At 44.6% G+C, this 24536-nt stretch overlaps 1 long non-coding RNA gene across 1 annotated transcript; it reads left to right on the top strand.

Moving 5' to 3' along the window:
* The first annotated feature begins 14644 nt into the window (after positions 1–14644).
* On the top strand, positions 14645–23594 carry LOC141919649 (uncharacterized). The gene is made up of 3 exons (XR_012622053.1): positions 14645–14691; positions 23036–23116; positions 23395–23594. It is a non-coding gene; the product is annotated as an uncharacterized LOC141919649 (long non-coding RNA).
* The last annotated feature ends 942 nt before the right edge of the window (positions 23595–24536 follow it).

The following is a 24536-nucleotide window of genomic DNA, read 5'->3' as shown; positions in this document are numbered from 1 at the left end:
CATAGTGAACCATTTCTGCCAACTCATACAGCCGACACCTGGAGGCATATGCTGCAGTGATGTTAAACCCTGAATTGCAGTCTTGGTCAATGAGTGGAAGGTCTCTGTCCCTTCCTCTCCCTCACTTTTCTTTTCCTGTTCTTGCAGGCCATGTTCAGACTTCATGTACCCCTTCCTGCTATTCAAGAATGTGCTTTCTTAGTACTTTGGATTCAGCCCTTGGATAGGAAAGCTGCCATAATGACCTTTTCTGGTACTGTCAAATTCCTATAGGCTTTTCCAGTCCCTGCAACTTTCCTGCTCTGGATTAAGGGCGGTCAGTTTTGTTTACTCCTTTCTAATAAGATGCCTCTCTGTGCCTGTGTAAGAAGAACTTGTTGCTTCTGACATGCTGCAGGAACCAGTATCTTGATTAAGCTTTGTGTAGCTCTCAACTTTCTCATTGTTTTGGTATGGGGTGGTGGTTTTGTGCTGAATTTTTTTTAAATGTTTTTTTTTTTGCAATGTTATTAGGAAGAAAAAATCCTACTTCTCAGGCTTTGTGACTCACTTTAGATAAAAATATTCCAGTGACAACCTTCACACTTCTGAAATTTTATTTTTAACTTCTTTTATAACTGAGCTACTGAAAATGTAATTGTGGGTGTCTAGTTTAAATTCAGTACCCTTGGGCTTTGGTGGTTTTTTGTTTGTTTTAAATACATCTCACCTACTGAGCTGCAATAAGAGAGGAAAAAAAAAATCAGACTTTATTCAGTTGTGCTGGTGCAGCTTAGGCAATCTAGGCTTTGATGTGAACAAAGTCACTTATGCTAACAGCACTCCTACTTATGCTACAGCTGCTCCTGAGATGAGGGTAAGGGAAACAAGCGGTGTGTGCTTCTAATTGGTGTGACTGCTTGGTCAGTGAGGGCTTTTGCAGCTGATTTTACATGTTGATGTTGCAATCCTTGCATTGAGAGCACAGAGGTGGGGTGGTTCGATTAGCCCTGCTCTGAAGGGAGATGCTGTCCCTGCTGTCAGCGCTCTGATCCTCTGTCAGCACCTTTCAACTGGGTGTCCCTCTGCTTCCTCTTGTTCCTGTAACTGCTAATCCAAGTCATGTGGTGCAGTCGTTATTCGGGAACAACAGTCATACTGTCCTAGCAGATCTTAGATGTTTAAAGTGTTAAGATACAAATACAAACTCTTTGGGCAGGTTGTTCTGTCAAAGGCAGAAGTCTGGGCTGGAATATTGCATTCCCCAAGCTATCTAGATGTGACAATCTGGCATACTATGGACTGATGTCATCATGAGGCCACTCTTGAATCTCTTTAAAAGCACAAGACAATTGAGAAAAGTTCCTGAGGACTGGAAGGAAAGCAAATACCACTTCAGGAGGATCTGGGGACCTACAGGCTTGTCAGCTTCGCGTTGATCCCAGGTAAGGTGGTGGAACAGATGAGCCTGGAAACTATTTCCAGACATAATAAGGACAAGAAGGTGTTTAGGTTTAGTTGGCATGGATTTATGAAGGAGAAATGCTTGATCAGCTGGGTGGTCTTCTACAATGAGATTACTTGCTTGGTGGCTGAGGGGAAGGCAGTGGATGTTGCTTATTGTAGCTTGAGCAAGACCTTTGACATTGTCTCCTATAAAATGTTTATTGGTGAAGTATGGGGTGGCTAGGTCAGTGGATGGTGAGGTGGATTGAACACTACCTGAAGTGCCAGGCCCAAAGGGCTGTGGTAGGTCACCAGTAGGTTGAAGGAAGTGGTTCTTTTTCTCTATTTGGCACTGGTGAGATGCATCTGGAGTGCTGGGTCCAGTGCTGAGCTCCCCAGTACAGGAGAGATAGACATACTGGAGCAAGTCCAGTGCAGGGCCACGAAGATGATGCAGGGACTGGAGCATCTTTGATATGAGGAGAGGCTGAGAGAGCCTGGGAAGAGAAGGCTCAGGGGGACCTTATCCATGTGGGTAGATACCTGATGGGGGAAAGTAAAGAAGGCTGAGCTAGCCTTTTCTCAGTAGTGCCCAGGGACAGGACTTGAGGCAAGGGACACTAACCAAAATACAGGAAATTTCTTTTAAATACAGGAAGAAACCTTTTTACTGGGGGTGGGGGGAGTGGGTCAAACACTGGCACAGGTTGCCTAGGGAGGTTGTGGCATCTCCATTCTTGGGGATATTCAGAACCCGACAGGACACAGCCCTGAGCAGCCTGCTGTGGCTGACCTTGCTGTGAGCGAGAGGTTGGGCTGGATGATCCTGGTGCTCCCTGGCCTCAGCAGCATTGGGAGTCCATGGGCTGAAGTGGATGTGTTGCTCAAGATGACTTCTTGATGTAGGACAGCTGTTTTGGAATGACAGGGCAGGCAAACCCTGCAGGCTGCCTGCACAAGGCTGACAGGCTGCTCTAAGGGTTGAAGAGCAGGTACCAGGGTCCAAACTCAGGGACCATGACAATGGACACAACTCCATGGCCTACATTTGCTTCTAGTTTCTGCCTTTGCGCAGCATTGAACTTCAGCTCCGTGCATCAGTTTGCAGTGAGGGATGCTAAATCCAGTGCTTTAACTCTTCTTGCAATGCAATTTGAGACAGATGAATGAAAAATGCTGCCTAAGTGTTGAATTTTGCTGTTACTTGGTGGGGTGAAAAAGTTCTGTCAGTCTGGGTATTCATTGATGCTCTCTGTGAGGGCTCAATACCTAAAAGAAATTCCTGCTCTCCCTAGTTTTCATTATTCTTCTGGCTTATGCTGTGTGCCTCTCTTCCTAAATTGTCCTCTGATTCCTAAATATACCCTTCAGGCAGTGGCTCTTCTTTAGTAAGACAGCTTTCTGGGCATGGTATAATTTTTCCATCTTTATGTAAAGGAAGCTGTACAGACTCTGCGAGCATGGGCTTTTGTATAAAACCAGTACCAGCTCAGTAAAATAAAGGATTGCATTGAGGAATATCTGATGCACTGAAGCCCCTAAGTGATCACAGGAGCAGTTGTTGTTTTGGGTGAGGGGAAATCCAGTACAGATTTCAGCTGAACATTTTCTTTCAGGTTAACTGATGTCATCATGAAGACACTGATCTGGGTACCTGTTGTGGGAAATGAGATAAGCAATTGGGATAAATGCAATATGTACTTGGAGGAAAACAGCAAATTAATTTTCTGTTTGTCACAGCAAGCGAGGTACCAAGTTGTTGAACCTGCTTCCACCACTCCAGTCTCACCACTTTACTGTCTAAATATGGGGTGGTCTGCCTGAATAGTGGAAGTGTAGCCTTGGCTTTGGGGAGACTGAGAGGAAATTGCCACCATCAGTATTTGTCTGTGCTGATCCGCTGCTCTTGTGACCAGCGGGTGTCTGTTCAGACCTCAGTGCCTTTTAAACTCTGCATCCTCAGCAAACGATTGGGCCAAAATAACTAGATATCCCAGTGGATTGATTTACGAATGGATCTGGGCAAGCAGGATTTCTTTTTTTTCAGTTCCAGAGATAGCCTGAATCATCCCAAAGTACACTGGTTCATAATAATTTCAGAGGAGATTTCTTTCTCATGTCTGACCAGAGTGTAACATCTTTGGGACGTTGGTTTTAGATTGGTGAAAACTTTTTTATCACTTGGGACAAAAGCACTTAATTTCTGTTTTAACAGAAATGAGGAAACCAGAGTAGATTCTCTTCAGCATGGGAGATGATGACCCCCAACCCCAGGCTCCCAAGAGAAGGGTGCTTGGAGCAGCGCCCTTGGGGTGTTTGGGGTTGGCTGGCCCCATCTCCTGCCTCCTTGGGACTCCACTTGGCCCGAAGTGCTTCCCTCCCAGCGGAGGAAGAACCAGGCTGCTTTGCTGAGGAGCTGCATCTCACACATGGAAAGCTGGACCTTTGCAAAATAGAATAGAAAAAAAAAAAAAAAAAAGCTAGAGGATGCTGGAGAGAGGCAATGTGATGCTTGGAGTATTCCTGGGCAGGGAGCTGTGGGGGTCCACATCCTTGGGACGATTCCCTCCTGAGCAAGTGCTTTCTCTGACTTGCCTGCTAATTAAAGCTGTCTGCTTCCTCCTCCTGTGCCTGGGCTGGGGAGTCTGGTCCATGCTCTCTCATTTGCTGGAGCTATTAAGTAAATTCAACCTGAATTTGAAAATAGCAGTGGGATTATTTAAACCACATTTCTCAGCAAGTTTGCTGTTGCTAAAACTCTTCATCCTGCTGTACTTAAATCTAAACCCTCTCTTATTTTCATTTGGTCTCTTAGCCAAGATATTTTGACTTTTGAGGGCAAGATGTCAGTATTGTACCAGGCAACGTTGGAGGGTAGGTGATTGCATCATATAGCGACAAAATGTTATTGCAGCTTTCTAAAAATGGAGACTGTTTCTCAACCTTTCTATTAAAGCCAATTCATTCTGAATTTTGTCTTTTGCACTATTAGGTGCTACTGTTGATACAGATTTTCTCACAAGAGATAATGAAGTTTGTCTGCCCTTGCACCATGGAGAGAGAATACCATTAACACAGGAAGAAGATGCCTTTTTTACTGCCCTTTGGTTTCATGGCCAGGAGCATGTTTTCCATCTCAGTTTTAGATCAGCCTTTCTGAGAACCTGGTGTCTGTTATCCCAGGACCTCCATCCACACATGGGAGCTCATAGCTGGTGTCTGAGTTCCTGTGACACCCTCTGAGGAAACCCCCAGATGACCAGAATCAACATATCTGGTTCTTTCCAAGGAACAGGGTCAGGTGCAGGGAGCAGTGCTTCACTTTATGTATGTATGTATTTTTGAAGTGGATTTAAAAAATGCTTGGGCATTACATGTGAACATAGGTATTGGTAAAATTACATAAATTTCCAATATTTATGCGATTAATGTCCTCTTATTTGTGGTTCCAGGGCCATGCCAGGCAGGTACTCCATCCCTTTTGTCTGTTGGAGGGCTCCCCACCTTCTGGCATAAAAAGTATCTGAGGAACCCCCAGTGGAAGTATCTTGCTGGAGCCTCTGCTTCACAGTCAGATGTGGCGTAAGAAAAGTAGTAATGTGAAAAGTGATTCTTTTCTTTTGGAAACAACAGAATCATTATTGTCATTGAAATTAGAGGTGGTGTGGAGCACAGGCTGTTCTTGGTGGAGGATTACAAGATTCAACTGGGATTTAGGAACGGAAATGCACGCAGGATTTCCTTTTAAAAAAACCCTGATTAGCTGTTATGCTCCTATGCTAAAAACTAAAAATCTCAGGCTGGTGAGCTGCTTTCTGAATTTTTGGGGCGTTTTGGCTCACTCAGCAGCGTGCCACTGGCAGTGTGATGTACTGGCGTGCACTGCCACATGCTAGAAATGTGTCTTTGTAGTGGAGTTTCTTGCCGAGGGTGCTGTAATGATCTCCTTAATTGAAATACCAGAGTATGCACAGATAAAAAGGTGGGGCAAGTCACCTGTGGAGGATAATGCAGGGTGCAAGTACCTGCTTCCTAACCCTCTGGCCCAAGGGGAGAAGGAGCACTGGCTGAGTACAGGCAGCTCAAGCTTTTGGTGCAAGTGCGGATCAATCCTGTTAAGACAAGGAGGCCAAGACATCAGCCCACTGACATGTCAGGGTCGAAAGGCCAAGGCGACATCCCTGTGACCCACTTTGAATTTACCACTTAATTCATCTTCTCCAGCACTATAAATAATTCAGCCTGAGGCAGTTCAACAGTGATAAATAGGACAATAAACCTCGTACTGCAGCTAAGGCTACAAAGAGAGCAGCACTTTTTAATTGACTGTTGCGCGGTGACGAGGGAGAGCAGAGCAAACTCACGAAAAGCGCTTCACACAAATGTCACCGAGCACAAGTTCTTTGAGGGCTTTCAAGTTTCCTAGAGTAATTCAGACCTTATCAAAGGACTGTGTTTCACATAATGTTGGAAGTTTGAACCAGAAGATTACTTGTGATCCAAAAGTCTTTGCACAAACTAACCTCACGGGACCACTGTGAAGGTCTTGCTTTATATCTGGTAGGGTCTTTCCTTGGTCTACTTCATTCATTCTGCCTCTGTCAGAGCCTGGTAAAATGTGAAGGCTGTAGGTGGGGAGGTTTGTAGCTCTTGCTGCTAACCTCATGCTTAGACCACTGTGCAACACCTGTCTCTCAAAAAGATGTTTTCCTTGTACTTGACACCCAGCACTGTTAGTCAGGTGTCCTTACTACCCAGGTGTAAGCCAAAAGCAGGAGATTTGCAGGGTTGGACCAGGAGGTTGTCCCAGTGACACCGACTGTTTAAAAGCTGTCCTGCTCGTGATCGATTGCAACCAACACCCTGGTCTCAAGGGAAATACAACTTTTACTATCTTCTGGGCTACCGAGCGAGCCTTGAAAGCAGGAGTGAGCTGCAGGAGGGTGGAAAGGGTAGCACATCCCTGAGTTGCCGTGTGAGCTTGCGCATGTCTGAGCGTGGAAAATAACCAGGCATGCAGGAGGCTGGGTTTTTTGGCAGCGGAGCAGAGGCACAGCATTCCTCCCTGTGGTTCTGGGGAGATCTGGTTAAAGCTTTCTGGCTCACTAGAGCTGCAGTTTCATTGTCTGAAGAAGATCCCATGTGTTATGATTTTTCTGCTCCCTGATGAATTAGGCTCAGAGCTTTAGAATTACCGGTTTCTTGATGTGTGCCTATATTTAGCTTAATTTTTAATGGTCTGCTAGACTTCTCTGTAGTTAGCTAATGAGATCTGGTTCAATAGGTTACTGTGCTACATCCGTGTCCGGTTTGACTTGCAGCTATGAGAAAACTGGGGCCAGGGATTCTCGGAGTCTGCATTTGTACACTGCTTATTCTGTGCCACTCTAGGAGCAGATGTGCCTCTGCTCTTTCCCCTGATCCCATCCAAGCATGGAGTCCCAGGGTGGCTCATGGGAATGGCCTGTTTAATTTTATAAGTCTGGGATTTCTGCTTAGGGTCATGGGTGATGGGGATGTAACTGGAGAGGAGCTGAGATTCAGCAAAACCACTTCTTGGCTGTTAATGGCTCCAGGGAGTAATGATAGAAAAGGCTTCTCCAGCCTGTGTCTCATGCTCCCCTGAGAGCTGGGATTGCTGAGTAGCCTGAAATTTGGTCTGCTTCAGCAGGATCTTGGCCACTACTAAGGGGGGCATGATGTGAGAGAGGAGGGGAGGGAGGAGAAGGAGACAGTTCAGTCTCCATAGCCAGTCCAGTGATAGATGGCTTTAGTAATGCATTGCCCTAATAAGGGCAAGCAAATGAGAGGGTGCTGACTTATAAATACACACAATTTCTTGGGAGAAAAGACCCAAGAGACAGATGGGCAACCAGCCATTGGTTTCTGGACTGAAGAAGGTGCTGTTTATACCAGCAGCCAATTGACAGTATCTAAATACACATCTAAATCCGTAACTCCAGCACTAAGCCTCAAAAGGGTTAACCATAATAAAAGCCTAGCATTGTGTCTTTTCACTGAGAATCACTGAAGTAGAGATTTTCACTCTGACCTGTGTAGTTGATCTCCAGTCTCTTGAAGGTCTCTTTAAATTCAGGCCAGCATCCCCCTGAGATAGCATTGATGTTTTCTTATAGCTCTTTCAAATTTGTATTAAAAATGCTATACCTGAAGCCACTTGGATCAACTGATATTTGGCATGTTCCAAAAGAGAGAGTAAGGTTGCATCCCACCTGATCTCAGTAAAGTGAGACAGTTTTGCTCATGGGTTGGTTTTTTTTTTTTCTTAGTGGTTTTAACTGCACCACCAGAAAAAACTTTATTGTTGCCTCCAGCTTTGTGTAGCAATATATCAGAGAAGGAGCATAAATTCAGCAGGCTAACGGGGACAAAGGGTCATGGGAGTAGACCTTGGCAGATAAGCTGATGCGCGGAGCCTGGTCAGTACCTGGGTGGGTAATATATCACTGCTGCTGCAGAGCGAGAGGCCACCCTCTATTGCAGCTGAAATGGAAACCCCTGCAGTAACGGAGGTGGGGTTTCTCAGTTGGATGGTGGTGGGGTGAGGTAGATATGGGAGGAGTTGTTGTGGGCACTTGCAAGTGCATGGGTGGGGGAGGCAGTGCCTCTGGGTTTTTCATTCAGGTGAGTCTAATCCCTAAAATCACCTCCTGACCTCAACTAGAGATGCTAAATTCAGTATTAATCTTCAAGCAATTTGCTGTCCTCAGTGGATGAGCCTTGGCCTCCAGAATTAGGACCTGCTCCTCTATGGGACAGGAAGGCCCAGTGTAAGAAGCCAGAGCCATGAAAGAAACCATGGTCTTCCTGACCAGGTCTTTCTTCCTGACAAAGCAAATATCTCCCAGTTCATGTTTTCTGTAGGAAGTGTGATCACCCTAGATATATCTTTAGGGGACAGTGTGTGCCCCTTTGAATACCTTGACCTCAAATTCCTAATAGAGCCACTTTGGCTTTGAAAACAAGGGTCCCTTCTTTCACCTGTGAGGGTGATGACCTTATAGCTCTTGCATTTATGGGTTCTCAGAAATGGAGCTGACGGGTCAGTACCACTGTAGGCAAGAAGGTCCAGTGGGGTGATGTTGACGTAATTTGTAATCAATCACATAATTTATAAGTGACTGTGTAGCATTTAAACAGATCATGGCACCAAAACACTGCTTGAAAAATTTAGCCTTGGGTCTCTCTTGTGTTCCCACTGCAGACTGTCTGCCTGTCTGGCAACTCTGTACCCACCCTCCACAGATCTTCAAGGCTAAAAGCAAGTGCTGGGTCTGGTTTGTAGGTAGAAGGATCCCAACAACTCAGGAAATTGTCTTGGAGGCCTTGAGCAATGTTAGTGGGAGCTTTTTATCTCAGTGGGGTGGAGACCAGAGCACAGAAGTTGGAGAGCAGAGCAAATGCTAGCAGATAGACAGTTTTGGAGGGGAAGGGGATTCAGGTCAAGATAAGACACTCCTGGGTTAAAATGCACTGAACCTGCAAAGAAGGCCTTCAGCTCCAGTGACACCACAGGCAAGATGTACTCTGTGCCAATACATTTCTCTAGCAGGTCCTGAGAACAGACCTGGTTCGAGCCATTGCTGAAAGCTCTGAAAAACTCACCCCTGAGTGCTAAACTAGAAAATTACTCCTTGCTGCCCAAATCAGAGATGACTTTATAAGTGGGAAGGAGTCTTGGGAAGACCCTAGGGGGGCTGTGGCTTCCTCCTCCTTTCCCTCTGTTAACAATGCCCAGTGCTGCAAGCGTTCATGCAAGAGTTGCTGTGTGCAATCTTCTTCCCTCCTTCCCCCCATCACTGCAGCTGCATCCAGTGTTGTAGCTTCCTGTAATAGCAGCTATAACTAACCCTGTAAATCAGGCTCTGTAATTATGGGACCCAATGTGGCATAACAGGATGAACACATCGGTCAGCAGCCACTTTGAGGAAAACATACAAATACACTGAGGGGCCCCAGTAGGTGCTGAGAACAGTTCATACCAAAATCCTGACTGTCCTAGCAGTTTGTCTTAGTGGTGATTTGTGCTTTTGCTGCCTTCAAACGTAGCTGAGAATCAGCTCCCTCTCACTCTCATCTGTTACCTTCTCAAAGGGCAACTGCAACTGCACAGCAAGCCATGTTTCTTTGCAAAAGAGTTTGGAAATGAAAACAATGGGCAAGGTTTTGATTTCCCTCACTGTCCTTTACGACAGACATTTGCAGAAGCGTCCCAACAGAAGGCACTGTTATTCTGCAGAGTACTGGTATTGCACCTAAGAGCTCAAACTTTGTGTTTTTAGGCTTTTAGTCATCGATAAACAGAACGATTACACGCTCTTTATGGGTGTGCTTGCTCTTCTGCAGTAAAATAGTTTGTTGCCATGGATATCGCTTTGTCTTGAGAGACATAACCAAAATGGATTTAAACAGACCCTCATAGGTCAATATTTCCATAGGAGCAAATGCACATCCTGAGGCTTCCTAGAATTACTTTACTTGTCCCTGATGCAAGGAGCATGAAGCACCCAGAGCTTCAGCTGGAGAGGTAATAGATGCCCCTTAACTGTAAGGAAATATGGAATAAATTTTGTAAATTATTTTGCCCAAACCCAGAAAGGTAAAGGAACCTCTCTGATCTCAGCAGCCGGAAAGATCAGGTAGAAGTTTCTCTATTGTTTACTCTTGACAATTTGAAACTACTTTTTCTTGCCAGTCCTAATTTTTTTTTCTTAAAAGTGCCTTTCAGTCTGGGGTTTCCAAGATGTGTCATATTGCAGCTCATAAATGGACTTGTGTTCTGGGTGAACAATAGTTGTTACTGTTTAATGCAGAGATTCGATAAAATTTGCTAAAGACTACTGCAGAAAATGGGAAGATCGAGTGGAGAGAAGTTTTCAGTTTCTACCCAGGAGCAAAACTCCCACTCCCTGGCTTATGAATTTCATTAGGTGGAACTAATTAAAGGGATGTTTCTTATTACCAAGATGAGAAGCAGTCCAACGGGAGTCCAGGGAGGTTTGTACGCTGCAGCACAATTGCTCCGCTTTTCAATGCTGTGAAAGCGTTGCGTCCTATTTAATTTGACATTCCTTGTGTTTGTTTCTCTTCGTGACTCATAGCACAACACTGGCAGCAGGCCTAGGAAGTAGGTTATGGGATCTGGCGTGGGGACACTGGTGGATTGTATTCCAAGTGCTGTGCTTACATTGCACCACCAGCCATGAGAGCATCCAGCAGCAAACTGTTCATACTGCCCAGCAAGCTGGTGGCTTCAAAAATCAGATTAACAGCTGCAGCAGTGGGCCAAGGCAGGCTTGACTTAGCATTTAATTTGCCACATCTATTAGCCTAGCTTGTTTAATGTGAAACAATTTTTAACATGTGAATAAAAAAGCTCTGCAAAACATGCACCACTTCTAGCTGTTGCACTCTGTTTTTAAGCAATATCCCTTCCAGCCTCTCACCTGTCCCTTGACAGAGAGGCTACGCTGCAATCATCAGACCTGCACAAAAATAGGGTGATCAAGTAATTGTTGACAGAAATTGCATTGAAGGCTCTGATTTCACCCACTGATGGGAAGTAAACACATTCATTGTCAGGCTGATGGGGACTTGATGGTGAGGGGGGGGTTACTGCGGGTGGCAGCAGCTCTGCCTCAGCTCTTCAGCTCTCAGTCTCTCCAGTACAGCCCAAGAGCTCAGATCTTCAGTCCCACTGGCTTAAGCTAATTAAAAGGCAAGGGCATCATGCTGTTCTTGTGGACTCTGAAGCCAAAACCGCTAGTTGTATGTCTGGGGAAAGACTGGGTAGTTTATCTAGCATTGCTCTTAATTCAGTCCTCTGCAGAATAAAGAACTCGCAGCAAAGCAAGCGAAGTGTTTAGGAGGGTCCTTTGGCATTGCGTGGACATTTCATGACCAATAAAGACAGCAGGGCATAAAATACAGCTGGATGGTAGGCTATGTCAAACCCCGCTACCCAACCCCTCTCAGTAGAAGCACCAGAGTCAGGATTTAGGTTGTCTATCCTTCTTTGCTGATTTCTTCTGAAAGAAGACAGGTGATTTCTCGCAACTCAGTGACAGAAAATGAGTAATAATTGATGAAAGCACCAGGAGAAGTGATCGTTTGCAAGCAGAAGAAATAAAAGCATCATTAAAAGATATTTGTCTGTAGTGCCTACCATAATCATGTTAGTGGATTCTTGCGTCACTTAGAATGGAGTGTGCATTTGCAACACAGATACCAAAAGGGTGTGTGCATGCTCGTATGTGTTCTGCTGCATACAGAGCTAAGACCTCAACTAGATTAAATTTAGTTTAGTTTTGTAAATTTGTACATTCCCTATAAAGTGGCAGGTCAAAAGCAAGATGCCACATTTGTGCTGTCTTATGAAGATCTGAATCGCAACATTAATTTTGAGTGATTCAGGATTAATTTTTTAAAATATTAACCAGAATTCAGCTAAGCAATGAAGCAAAGCAAAAACTATTCCCTAATGCCTTTCTTGGGACTTGCTTTTTTAAGAAAAGAGTTTCTAAAAAGCAGGCCTGGCCTTCAGATGACCATCCCGAGGTCAGGAGAAGCAGTACAAATCCAGCTCTTATGCCACTGCGCAGCTTCCAGTGCCATGAAGGAGTGGGAATTTCCTCTGGCATCCAAGGCAGCATGTATCCATCTTCTCAGGTGTTCCTGGAAATCCTTGTTTGCATTTTATCATGCTCTCAGGTGCTCAGAGAAAATTTCAGAGAGCACTGAATTCTCCTTCAACTGAAACATCTCCTTTTTTATTTTTTACAAGCCGTAGGTGTCAAATAGCAGTGTTATTTATTGTTGGTGAACTCATACCAGCTCTTCTGTCCTCTTCTACAGTTAGAGACTCCTTTATTTATAGTTACACAGTGAAACATCTCCAGGGCTGCATGAGTACTGGAATACACAGAAAAAGTGAAATTAAGCAAGCCATTAATACATTACCTGGGTCTTTGTTTTTATAGTTATTTTGCAGCCTGGAAACAAAGAAGAAAACCAGCGCCATACCATCAGCCAGCTGGAGATGGGCCAAAACCTGGAGACACACACACACACCCTCTCACATGGTCATCTTCTTTAAAATTCTTGACAAGACTTTTTTCAAAGCTTCCTAAACAGATGTCTGGCTTCCCTTTTGGAGGAAATGGAAGACGGGAGCCATGACCGAGGCTATCGGAAGTGGTTGCAGGCCAGCCGCTCCGAGCGCTTGCTGTCACAATGGGCTTTCTGCCCGGGCAGTGCTAGAAAACAGGTCCCAGGAATGGCTTCATCTGGTGTCAGAGCGGCAGATCCTTCTTCTTTTGAGGGGGGGATGATGGAAAACACATGATCATTGGAGACTTCCTCCAAGTTTGTGTTTTTAAATATATTACAGGTTTTGATGATAAAAGCAGTGAAAGGGCAACCTTGTTGCAACTCTTTGGGTCATAGAGCAGATTAAGCTCCATAGATGTTGCTACTCTGACTGTCATATGGTTCAAATCAGTTTAGCACTGGTAAAACATTACATTATCCATGAAAAGCAACCTCTGTCTCCAGCCAGGGCTGTCAACTCTTCAGTGCTCACTCTGACTTTCTCTGCAATAATGTGTTCTTCTCCAAGGCTGTAATTTTCTATGAAGAGAAACATTAGACAGAGGTCTGATTTATCAATTATCCCAATAAAAATTATGTGGCTTCCCATAGTAGGTTGATATTATTTTTAGAATGACATTTTGCCACACACTGAAATAATAAACACCATACAATGATAACTTCCTCTTTTTTTTTAAATCTTGTGCACATGAAATCAATTAGTTTATCCAACTAAGAGGAATTACTTATCTCTTATTTTTCCCTTCTCAAGTACTGCTTCTCCCACAAGGAAATGTGGTGTGTCAGCAGGATGTGCATTAAAAATGTAAGTGCACTTTCTTCTTGAAATTTTAGCACAAGGTCAGAAATATCTAAATGTAATAACCTGACTGCAGGGCTGACAACTGCAGCCTGTCAAAACATCAACCCAAATCCAGCGTTGGTCATTTGACTGTAAGAAACACATCCTGATAATAACTCCCTGCTGAATAATGTGTTTTAAAAGTATATCTGAAAGATCAGACATCATTTTCTCCACCTCAGCATTGGATGGCTACACAGGAAGAACAATAATTAGTATTCCTGCTTTCCTGAGCGAGAAGATCCATCCGTCTGCAGTCTTGCTGCTCCATCTTAAATAATGCACATATCTGTATGTGCATGTAATTTCTTCATGAGAACAGGATCTATAATAGCTAAGAAGTAAGCTGATTATACCTGAAGGTATTATCCTTTATTTGTGACATCCCAACTAGTTACCACTGGAAAGGATTATGGCTCTATGTGAGAAATGAATAGAACCAGTGGAACCTAAGAAGCTAAGAGGTGTGTTTTTTCCACACATTAAAATGTGTCTAAGACATATTTATTAAAAAAAAAGGAGGCACTTGGGTGAAGCTTTGCCCAAAGGAATGGTCCTGAGAAAGTTTGCTCCTGGTATGTCTTGCTAATGTCTGCCTCTGTCTTACTTGGACCTTATTGCCAAGGAGAAATGGATAAACTACACAAAGGTTAATATAAGAAAAAATCTGAAATAGCAAAAGGCACCCATGCTTTAATCCTGTAGAAGTAACATTGAATAATGAATGTTATCTGACGTGCTTTTACTGGTATAATAAAATGAGGGTCTTTCCACAAAAAATCAAACCAGATGAAAACAGCAGAGACTCAAGGTTTGACCTGAATTTAGCACGGGACAGTTTTGCCCATCCCCTGCCTAGCCCTACTGAGAGGCGCTGGTTTGCTCAGGGAAGCGGTGAGGTGTGTCTGGCAGCAGCGAGGCGATGCGTCTCCCCATCCAGCTCTTCTGCGTGGTGCAAACCTGCAGACCCAACCCCACAGGACTGTACTGGTAATTCCTGATCGTCCCAGGGACCCTTGGAGTACCTTTTAGTTTTTCAGGAAAGTGCAGCCTGCTCCAGTGACCTGGCCCCGCTCTCGTCTCGTATTATAAATACAGGCTTGACCTCGTGGCCTGACTCTGTCCTCAGATGTTTGTGCCTGAAGGGTTGGAGTGTAATGCTATACCTCCCCATAGAAATAGGATAGGGGGAGATTTCTTGGAAACTGCTAGGACAGGCACCAAAAATAAAAGACGTCTGAGCAACAAGTGGAACCACACAGACACAGCGCTGCTCTTCTCTGTTTGCTTTTCTGGTTGGTGCTTTTATGTTATCTTTTCCTCTTCAGGACATTTGTGGGAGGCTATAAATATATAAAGTCAGTGCAATTGTTACTCTGGAAATGAGGGTTCCTGTGTCCCTGTTGCTTGGGACTGAGGGCCAAGGTGTGCATCGGGCATCAGATGGGGGTCTCTGCAGCCAGTCTGCTCTGAGACACCTCTTCCAGCAGGTTAGGGAAGGGAAAAGAGAAGCTGGATGTTTTGAGGTTGGTACTGTTTATGTGGCACACGTGAAGGCACTGTATAAGGGCGGGGGATGTTTGTCCTAGTTTGGGGTTGTAACATACGGTTATTCTGTCTCTCTTCATCCCTGTCCCATCATGGCTTGCATGGAAATCTCAGTGTGCCAACAACGAGTGGCTGGGGCAGAGACTCGGCACGTTCTAAAACATGCAGTGAACCATCATTATGAGGCCTGAATTACCCCAAAATACTCAAGCCTGGGAAGGGTTCTGCCCAGAGACCCTCCCACACGGCTGCACGAAAACACACAAAAATTTGCCTGCGCCTGTTTTACTGGGAGCGCTACTTGTAGCTGTGAGCAAAACCACAAGATCAGTGATGAAATGCAACCTCTGCTGCTTTTCGTGGCAGGGCGCTGCAGCGTTAGATGGTTTGAATTACAGCACTGAGACCTGGATGACCTGTGCCAGCATGCCGGGGCTGTGCTTCCCCGCAAACGCCATGGGGCAGGTGGTGAAGCAAATCAGGCTTTTTCCCTCCAAACGTCGAGGCCCCAGTTCTGTCTGGGGCTGGTGCATGCTTGTGAAATTAATTTTACCATTCCAAGCTGACTATCCTCTCTGCTTAGTGTCTGGTTAGGGAGTCCAAGGAGAATCAAACCAAGCCAGAAGGGTGATCCAGCCCTCTGCCTCCTAATTCTGAACCTGGAAGGTGGTACTACCGAGTGGTGGCTATGCATGGGATGTTGTGACTTTGTGCAACACCTGTAAAGTTCTCTGAATCTTGGGAGCAAGGACAGGGAGATTTTGCTCCACGAATAACTCCTCAGCTCAGTGGAATAGGCCAGGCAGTAAAATAAGGCTAAATGAAAAATTATAGGGTGAATTTGGCCTCATAATCAGACACAGATAATTTGTTGCTTGAACAGAGTCAGCTGAATATAAACAAGTCTACAATGTGCCTCATTAATTGGAGCTATTTTTCTAGCAAGCCCCATGGAAATATGAAGTGGCTTCGCTCTGCAATTTGTGATATAGTTTGCTATTAAATGCATTCAGTTTAATTGTGGCAATGCGTCTCATTTTGGAAGCTTTCACAGCCACCATGTAAAAATAGCAGAAGACGGCAGAAAGAAATTCCCCAGCACAGATGTCCTCCTCTGTTTGCTGCGTGCTGTTGGAGCAGACAGGTGTGCTGGGTGAACTTAAGCTGTGAAGCACAGTAACGCTGATGGCAGTGAGAGGCATTTTGGGACAAGTGGCTTTCCTCTACCAGTCGCATCACATGGGATAGGATGTCCAGGTTTTGACTGCCTGGACAGTCATGATGTCCAGTCTGACCTTCATCCAACTTTGGCTTTTCACCTGTAGTCACAGCAACAGACCTGTACATCTCTGCACAGATATAGTGCCTAATGTTAATCATATCTGATTGTTTTATGCACTAATCCTGTGACCTTCCAAAGATGAGATCATGCTGGGCTGCCATATATCAAACAACCACATCGGCCTCTTGTTGACTTTGGCCATATGGTGTCAGAGCAGTGAAACAAAAACATTTCTAACCTTAACATGCTGGGGCTTAAGACAGTAACTTTAAACATTTTTCCACAATTGGCAATACAAAGCCTTCTCTTTAAATGTACGGTTTATTTTAACCTGTGTACTTTAGATTGGACAAAAACCTATGAGTGGGTAAAGGCCAAAGCTGATTAGGAGCCAGGTGAGCTTGCCCAGCCCAGAGGTCTTTGTTTTGATGACAGAATACGGCCACTGCATCCCCAGCCATAGAATTCTATTACTGGGCACAACCGAAACAGTGAGTGATTGGGTTCGTCAATCATTGAGTGATTGGGTTTGTCGATCACACTTCATAGATCTGGGTTTTCAGCAATCTGAATATGACCAAAAAGGGATCATGCAACCTTTTCAAAGAGCTCCGGTCTTGGTGTTGGCAGGTGGCATTTGGCCAAAAGGGGTTAACGAGAATGTGGGTTTGGAAGAATGAAAATAGCTGTCAAATATTTATCCAGCATCTTTCTTTTGCACTTACGGCAATTGCTAGTGATGTGCAATCCTTGTGCTGTGAGGAGCATGCCTGAGGCAGCTTCTGGATGTTAAGGAACCTGTGATAGGTGATGAAGTTGTGGCTTTACTCACTGCAGTAAAGAGGTCAGATCTCATTCACAGGGGAAGCAACAGTGCAGAGATATCTGAGGGAGAAGGTGCCCAGAGGTCTTATCTGTACAAGCCAAATGCACGCACAGTTCAGTGATGATCTGTGAACTCGGTGACATTTGGCAGCCGGAAAGTTTCCTCAGTCTGTAGTCCAGCTTTGCCATGGTGGATCGGATAAGTAGTCTCTTGACCAGGACCTTCTGATTGCTTTCTCTGCACAAGCGAGCAGCCCGTCCTGGAGAACGTCAGTGCAATTTCACAGCGCATATTTTTCAAGGACACGTACTGTGATGACACATGTCACCCAGTGTCATCTGTGCCTGAAAAAATATGGCATTCAAGAGTAAATACTTGGCAGAAACAACAGCACAGACTCAAATTTAGACAGGAATAATTTATGCTGTGCAGACCCCAGCTTGCTGGAAGGGGGCACGCTCTCTGGAAGGCAGGGAGGGAAATGTGTTGCTAATTTTACTAGACAACTTCTGCCCTCCCCTCTTTTTCATTTTGTAGTTGCCAGCCTCCCTGGTTACTCTTAAAATAGAAACATCTGATGCCTTGTTTAACTTATTCTGGGGGCCTGCAGGGAGGAGGAGGAGGGGATAAATCCCCTCTCTGCAGTGTGTCAGTCAGCCTCTTCCAGGAAGCCCTGCTGGGAATTGCATCCCAGTTTGCCACCTGTCGCCAGCTTCACAACCCCCTCCCCACTCTCCTTTTCCTGCCCCAACTTTGTGCTGGGTTGGGGACTTCCCTGCCATCGTCCCACTGTCTCACATCACTCTCCAACACCTTCCGGGAGTGCTGCTGTCGGAGGCGCAGAGCTGGTGACAACCGCCACGCAAAGGGGGGATTTCTCTGTGCCACACGGGCAGAGCACCTGCACCAGCAGCAGGGAGAGAAGCTCAAAATGGAGAAGGGGTATTTCAATGTGGTTGAAGCAGAGCTCTCCTTGCATTTCAATGAGCCTGTTATTGTTGCCTGCTTGCTTGCAGTTAATCTCCCCATGTGGTATTAGCTTCAAGAAGGATGGCTCAGTCATGTTGCCATGCTACTGAACACACTGAGTTAACCATTGAGGAAGGCAGATTGTGTCTCCAAACAGTTCAAGTGCTTCCCAATTCCCATACAATGACCCATGTAATGATTGGGGTTCTCCTTATTCCTCACTCCCATGGGGGATCTCCTTTCTCCTTATTACAGATGAGAAACCCAGGTTGATGTTTGTTTTTGTGAAGGAAATACATAAAGAAAGTCTGCAGGAGGCTCCATAAGACATCCTCATGGGGTGGTTTTGGATCCTTTCTTTGGGCAGGATACAGACAGCCCTCAGAGACACGAAGCCTTCAGTGGTGACGTGCTTGGGTGCTCTTTATGAGCCCAAAGCAGCAGTGCATCCCTCCCTGGAGGAGACATGCCCTGGAGTGGAGTGGGGAAGCCCCAGCCCATGGGACTGCAGGTGATGTGTCCACCTCCCCTGTAGTCATGTTGCAGCTGCATCTGCCCCATCCCATTTGTCCCAGGGACAACCATGGGACACTTCTCTGGAGAGGATGCCCTGCTCCATAGGTGATCTGGAAGCTGATTTTTTTTGGAAGGGGTCATAACACAGCCATGATGTCATTGGGCTAGATTGTGTCCGAGCCACATCCTATATAATTTTCTAGTCCTTGTTACCCTGCCAGCTCAAAAGTTGTCCTGTCTTCTAACATCCTCAATTACCTCAATCCCGCAATAGGGAATGTAATGGAGCATAGAAAATGCCAGTGAGAAATACATACAGATGAAAAAAAATAAGAACATACATTTTCTGGCAGAAATCCCCTGAACTCTAGACATACAAGAAATTTCTCTCCTCGATTTCTCTCTCTTTTTACTGTTTAACAAGCTGCTCCCAACCTCATGTTCAGTCACCAGCTGAAAAGTCTGGTCAGGTCTTGGGAATGTAGTCTCTCTGTGTGCATTGCTTCTCTGTTTTCTCATGGCTTTGCAATGAAGGCAGAGGAACAGGAGACAAATGTTAGGGTGCAGCCCCAGTTGTATTCCCACCACTCAGCTAAGGATGACCTCAGTTTTGCAAGAATTAAGCAGTCTCGGGAATGTTTGTGCATCGTGATGGAGACCTGTAAAGCACTTAGATGTACTACAGCTGAAATGATCAACAGGCTTCCAGCTACTTAAAAACTGATGTGACATTAGAAATTTCTGTTTAGTTAGATGTGACAATGGCAGAAACATGTCACAAGCCCATCCTAGCTCTGCTCCAGGACTGCAAACATAGTTTGGCCATCTGGCTCCTAAGAGTAAGATGTTTAAATTGGATTTTAATAATACATTGCATCTGATACCACAATGACTCAAAGGAAACCCACTCTGCTTACCTTGAAGACTTCAGCCTGTACTGAATCCCAAGGTGTGGAGGAAATCTGCTATTTCTTTTCTAAAGAGTGTCAACCACTTTGCTATTAAGGAAAAAAAAAAAAAAAAAAGACAATAAAAGCAAATGACTTGGGTTTGTCATTTCTGTTTTACAAAGGAAGTGGCAATTAGGTGACAAGTGTGTAAATTCCCTGGCAATACTGCTGAACACAAAATGCACACGGATTTGAGTCTGTTCTTGGAAATCCTTTACCAACCCATCCCCTAGAAGAAAACGATCATACTAAACCCATTATTTCCTCCTGAGCTCTGAAAAGTTTTTTTTTTCCTCATTTGTTTCTCCAGAGAAACTGAAAGGTTTGGAGATTGAAAACATAATGATGGCTCTTAAAGAAACTGACTTTTAAAATTAGAGACTAACACAAGAGACAGGAGAGATGAATGATGGCAGCTAGCAAGGTTTGCCACTCCCTCCAAGCTTTGTGGTATTCCAGCTTGAAACAGCTGTAAATCATTTCCACCTCTGACCTACTCAAAGCAGCATCTGCGGGTCCCAGTGCAGCATGCATGGCTTGCACGGCTCCCTTTCACTCCTTCCTGTTTATCACCTGGGTAAAGGCTTCAAGTCTTAAATAGCTGGGGTAAATTATTAATCACATGTGCTGTTTAACTAGCTACCACATGGTTTTCACCTTCCAAACTGGAGTCAGCTAGATTTTTCTCTTCAGGATGAAAAATACATCTGGATGGAGCCATATGGCTTTCTCTACGGCTATTACTAAGTTTTTGTTAAAGAAGGCTAAAAAAATGGCTCTGTCCATCTCTGTCCTCCGTACCTGTTGCAGCTTGAATTGCAAAGATCACAATGGTGCATGTTATTTTGAGGAGGTCTCACCAGGGATCCCTACAAGGGCAGGAGCTGTGCCTGGCCACTGCCACCTCGTGTGAGCTGTAATCCCCAAGCCGTGTTTGGGGGCAAGACAGACCTGCTCTGAGATCTGAGCCATCAAACATCTCTGCCTAACAGGAGGGATGGAGGTGGATGGGCTGTGAAACAAGGACCATGTTGTCTGAGTGCAGAGGGAGCTGCAGGTGACCATCCCCAGTTCAGATGTATGGTAAATTCCATCTTCACCGGTCGGCAGACCTTGCTACTGGATGTGTGCTGAGCAGCTATGAAATGCAGTGATTACCTGCAGGGTTAAAACATTCTCATGGCAAGAACCACTGCTCAAAAAGTCTGTAGCTGGGATGGAGAGACCTTACCCCTTGTTTCCTCCCTGCCCAGGTACCTCAACCCTACTCTGCACCATCAGATTTGGCATCACCAAACTCTTGGTGCATTTGGTCTGTGAATGAATCAGCCAGGCTCCAAGCTGCCAGGCTGACGTTCTTCCTGAGCAGTGAAATTCAAAAGAAAACAATTAAAATTGAGCTGCTGCTTGATGTTCCTTGTCTGGTTGTGCATCAGCTGCGCTAGCATAAGCCCCTGAGCCGTAACGTAGACAGTGCACACAAATGGCCAGAGGACAGTGAAAATGTAGCTATCCCTGCTGCTGTTCATATCACCTCTCAAAGTCCTTGACAGTCAGTAGCTCCCTGGGAACACCAGGTGGTGGAGGGTACAGGACACCCAAAATATGCCTTGCTCATGGCTTGTTTCTGGGTTGGGTGTTTTGGGTTTTTTTGAGGGGGGGGGGGGGATTTTTTTTTAGGAGAAGAGAAATATTTTCCTTCTTTTAGAAACTTCATGTAGTTTTGGACTTTTGCCCCCTTGAGCTCTTAACCTTAACAGTGATTGATATATGTATATTTTAAGTCCATCAATCAGCATTTCAATCAGCTGAGCATGAAGCCTGAGATGACAGCTCTCTCTGCTATGGCTGGTATGTACAGTTGGAGTCTGTTTTGGTTTTCATTTTTGTCTGACAATGAAGAGGTGAAATTACTCACTATATATTTAACTTTATGAGTGCTCACAGCCTACCTCGCTGTGGCTGCACTGTGCCCTTACAGAAGTTTATGGAAAGGGACAAAAGGGAGTACTAAATTTAGGACCAATCAAGTTGGTAAAGACAGTATCATTATGATTTTGCAAAAAAGAATCAACAGTGTATTAAGTATGTACACAGCATTGTCTTGTGTAAAGTGTGTAATGGCCTTAAACTACATCAGTGGAAATATGGGTTAGGTGTTAGGAAATGCTGTCTGCAGAAAAGATTAATGAAACATCCAAACAGACTGCCTAGGAAATGTGCAGGATCTCCATTGCTGCAGAGTTTTAAGACCCTTTGAGAAGGGCATTGACCAGAAAAGAGGTAAATATGTTTAATCTTTTCATGGAAAAAAAGGACCCTTCCAGCCCATTTTCTATAATTCCCTACATTATCGTGTCAAACAGAAATTTCTTTTTTCCAAGGCAAGATGCTAGGGTGATGGTTAGATACAGACAGTACCTCCTGTAAGACAAACTGGTTTATTTGCAAAAAAAGTATTAAGAACTCAGGCTCAGAAGTCCTTCTTTGAGTTTGAAACAGACAGCTTATTTCAGAGCTGGGAGGCTTAATTACATCCACAAACTTAAACTTGCAGCTTTCCTGGATAGCAAGAACTACAGACTCCTTGTTGATACAGTTTTATGGCACAATCCTCACCAACTTTACATTCTTTCTCCTGCTAACATCCCTTCTTCTCCACTGGTATTAGTTACATTAACTTTTGGAGATGGTCCATCTGCTATGTATCTAGCACGTAGCTGCAGCAGCCTATGTGCCGTTCTGAAGTTAAGGATGAAGCACCTCTGCCTCTTTTTTAAGGCTAACATTCTGGTCCCCTCGAGCCAGGAGTCTGTCTTCATGCCCTGATCTCTCTGAAATGCTGCCTGTCCCAGGACATGTACCTACTCTGCAGGTGGAGGGTCTCTGGTCCATCTTCTGCACAAGGGCAACATCATTCCTGACAGATGTCTACCCACCTGTCAATGGTGGAGACCTTCAGCAATGGAGAAACCACAGCTTTCTCAGACAGTCTTCTCCAGTGCTTCCTCATCTTCAGGTTTAGAAAGCTTTCCATGTCCTAATGTCTAACTTCTCACTTTTGCCGTTAAATAATTTTATTCTAGACCTGGCTGCCCTCCTCCGACCTCTCCCTGCTTGGTCCACCCATCATACAGCTTGTTCTTGAAGTACTGTTGCCCAAATCGTGCAGTTCAGTCCCACTGAGGGCTTTGAGAGAAGATCATCAAGTAGAGCAGAGCAGAATTATCTTGGGTTTTTCCACATTGGAACACTTGTGTTTATATATCCAGTACAAGACTTAACTTTTTTACAGCAACAAGATATTGAGTTATGCTCAGCCTGTAGCCCACTTCCCCAAAACTGCTCCTGACCTGGTAATTCCCTGGTGTGATTTTGGTTTCTGCTGTGCAACACAGAACTTTGTATTTGACTAGTCAACACCGAGTCATACTGTTTTGCAGGGGATTTCTTTTTTTTTTTGGCAATTCTTAATCTATGCACTAACCTACATGCAACCTCTTCCAGCTTCACATCACTAGCAAATGTCCCTTCTTTTCTATTCCCAGGTTGTTACTGAAAACATGGAGTGACATCAGACTTGGGACAGAGCACACAGACCACTGCCTGAATTTCCTTTCAGTCTGATTGTGAGATGAAACTATGGCACTGAGAACTACTCTCCAACTATGATTTTCCAACCATTCTGATAACCATCTCAAATAATTTAATCTAGACCATACTTTCCCGGCTTTGAAAAGTCAAGATATGTGATATTTACTGATTCTCCCACTATCTTGTAGTGAAAATAAATTTAGATTGGTTTGACATAACTCGATACAATTAAATGAGTTTGATGCATGCTGGCTGTTATTAATCTCCTTGTTTTGTATCAAGCACTTACAAAATTGTTTGTAATTTGTTCCAGGAGGGTTCATGGAAGTGAAGTTGAGCAATGTGAACTACTGGAGTTAATCCTGAAGTCCTGAAGTCCATGGAACCAACCCAACTTCTGCCAGGAGTACCATGGGCAAAGATGTGCTTTAAATCCTGGATATTCTGAATTTTCTCTGTGTGGCAAAATAATGGGATCTTTGATATTTAATTAAAGCAATTATCTTTCCTATTCATGCAGAAATATGCTGTATGTATTTTGCAGGTAGAATAGGAGTGTTCAATAGGAAATGCTCCAGCAGCTCTGGAAGCTGGTGGCAAAGCTAAACTTGCCTTCCCCTTAGGCAAAATTAACCCCTGACTTGCTCACTGTGGGGCTTCTCAGATTGTGCGCAAGAGGACGCCAGGCTTCTTGGAAGTCAAATAGGGGGATGTTGGGTGCTGCAGGGGTTAGGCAGCAACTAAAGATTTTGGTTCAGTCGAATCAGGGTTTGGGTATCCAGTGCCATGGTTCTGCGTTCAGGTTCAGACCTTTGCTTGCCTACCTTGCATGCAGTTATCATGTATTTCTAAGGGACTACAGTTGTCCACAAAGGAGGGCAGATCTGGGCCTTGAGAGAGAAAAAAACCCTAGATGTCTGAATAATTATTGTAAATGGAGGATTTGTACATGGTTTTGTGTGTGTGGGCAGGGAGGAATCTCATGGCTGCCTTCAGCACAGCTGTGATGCACTGAGAGGTTCTTAAACCCAACAGCTTGGCCTGGAAAAAAAATAGTCCTCCCATTGGTACTACTTTCACTGTTTCCCTTATTGCTGATCTAAAAACATGTTTCAGGTCCTTAAGAGTGATAGGAAATACTCCGGATGAGTGAATCACTCCTCAGCTCTGATGAGCACGCTGCTTCTTTTACAGCACTCACAAACACCCGGTATGTTTTCGCTTTTTATTCCTGATGTTTTCCCACATCAAGCCTAGGCATTCTTACTTTTTTTTTTTTAATTTATTTTATTCTATGACATGGTGTGTTTATTCCTATTTATTCTTCTCTGAAGATCACTGCAACAATACCATGAAAAGGTCTGTGCAACTCCAGCCATGACAGGTGCGTTCAGCTGCTGTTAAAAGTACGTAAGGCATCTAAAAATAAGTAAAACCACCAAGTTCCAGGGTGAA

Source organism: Strix aluco, chromosome 2 (genome assembly GCF_031877795.1).
Source record: "Strix aluco isolate bStrAlu1 chromosome 2, bStrAlu1.hap1, whole genome shotgun sequence".
NCBI classification, from domain to species: domain Eukaryota; kingdom Metazoa; phylum Chordata; class Aves; order Strigiformes; family Strigidae; genus Strix; species Strix aluco.
This window is presented reverse-complemented; position numbering and strand designations above follow the sequence as displayed.